Below are 2,203 nucleotides of genomic sequence, written 5' to 3'. Positions count from 1 at the left end.
CAGATAACATCCATCTTCTTAGGAAGAGCGATAGGGCTATGTTAGAGCCTGTCTCTCCCAATGCCCGGAACCTCTACCCTACTCCCCCAGAGCTGAAGGCAGGCCACAGCCTTTTTCTTCACAATGACACTTCTACTCTATGGGGAGGGCACTGATCGGGGTCTGTAGCCCTTGGTAGTTATTCTGTTTTCCCATCCCAATGAGGAACTCCACCCTAGGATTGGAGTCATTAGAAGTAGCCCAGGCTTCAAATTTCACTATGCCTGGGGTAGAACTTCCGCCCCCCAGTGGTGCCCTGCTAGGTGGAAAGCCCCACACCTCTCAACCACATCTGCACACCGCTTGGGGAAAGGGGGCGCTGAGCAGGGTGGAGGCCTGCCCCTCCCGGGGAGAAACCAACATCCCCAACCGGGAACTGGGGGAGAGAGGCCGTCTTCTCCCTCACATTCCTCCGGAGTGGAGTTTCCACGACCTTGAGCCAGATGCCCAGGTTCTTGCTCTTCTTACCAAGACTTAGTAGATTTTCATGAATAAATGTTTCTTTGTTTCCTGAATGCCCTTCAGACAGCTCCCAGACACGTTAGATGATTGTTCCTTAATAGTTTTCGCCACTATGGTCATGTCATTGGGGAGAGGGCTGCAGAGACCCTCATTAATTCCAATGCTTTTCTCACGTCTGTGTACATGTGCTTCTCCTTTTCAAATGTCTATCTGTTTTACAATGTAATATGTTAATTTTAGGCATGTGACATACTATATATTCATAAAGGCATATAATTTACAAATTAATGTACATGTGCTGGGTTGCTCAAAATATTTTTTACTGATAAGGCGCTGAAACTGGAGCCTGCATGCCTTGCACACACGATTGGGTTTTTTTCCATACACTGCATTGGATGCATGTAGCTTTTCTGCCGGGAGAATTATGGCAAATGCCATGGACCCTCAGTATTCCCACCATCCACAGCATCAAACTGTTCCCAGTTATTTCCTTCAAAGCCAACAAAAACGCAGCTCTGACTCTGAAAGTGTATTCATTTTGGCAATGAAAATCAATTAATATCTTTTGATTTCTTTGACACAAATATACACACTGCCACCTTTACTAGATAGCTAGGACATTTTTAGAGCAAAAGTTCGCAATTCTTTTTATCAGGCTGCCTGTGAAATAGAAAATGATTACTATAGCCTTCATAGTATAGCTCAACCTATGTCAGCCTTACTTATCCCTGTGAGAGTAAGTTTTTGAAAGAAATGGTTGACACTATCACCTATGAGGTGATATGAAAACTTTCATTGGACTTCTCTTATTGGATCCTGACTTATCCACTTGATTTCTACTTTTGGAAAAGTTTGCCTTAATGTAATCTGAGCATTATGAACATTCCTGGTTTGTAACTATCCATTTTGTTACATGGAAAACATGCTTATATTCTCCAGTATCTTTATGTTTCCATTTCGTTCCAAATAGGGGAACACAACTCCATTTAAAAAATCAGAGCGCCTGGGTGTCTCAGTCGGTTGGGCATCCGACTTCGCTCAGGTCATGACCTCGAGGTTTGTGAGTTCGAGTCCTGGGTTGGGCTCTGTGCTGACAGCGCAGAGCCTAGAGCCTGCTTCGAATTCTGTCTCCTCTCTCTCTGCCCTCTGTCTGCTCACATTAGCTCTGTCTCAAAATTAAATGAACATTTAAAAAAAAATTTTTTTTTTTTAAATCAGAAACTAGGGGACATCTGGGTTGGTTAAGGGTCAGACTCGATTTCAGCTCAGGTCAAGCTCTCACAATCCTGAGATCCAGCCCCTGCTAAGGGCTCTGCGTTGGGTGAGGGGACTGCCTGGGATTCTCTCGCCCCTTCTCCCTCCACCCCTCTCCAGCTCACGCTTTCTCTCTAAATAAATAAACAGTAATAAATCAGAAAAAAAACACTCCAAAATGATCCTTTCGGGCATGAGAGCATTTACCTCCTCAGCACATTCCCCAAACATCTTCAGATCCTCATCCCATTCTCCAGACCCAAAAGGCTACAACCAAGTTCACTCTCCTGTGTAGACAAAAGGGTGCAACTGTATACGTAGATGCAAGCAGACTGTGCCGGTGCATGACGGAAATGCACAAGCACTAGCAGGACCCCTACGTGCGTGTCAACAGTTGGGCCGACCCGTCCCGGCCCTCCGAACACCGGAGGAAAGGCGGTTTCTGTGA

The sequence above is a fragment of the Suricata suricatta genome, chromosome 4, assembly GCF_006229205.1.
Source record: "Suricata suricatta isolate VVHF042 chromosome 4, meerkat_22Aug2017_6uvM2_HiC, whole genome shotgun sequence".
Taxonomy (NCBI): Eukaryota; Metazoa; Chordata; class Mammalia; order Carnivora; family Herpestidae; genus Suricata; species Suricata suricatta.
This window is presented reverse-complemented; position numbering follows the sequence as displayed.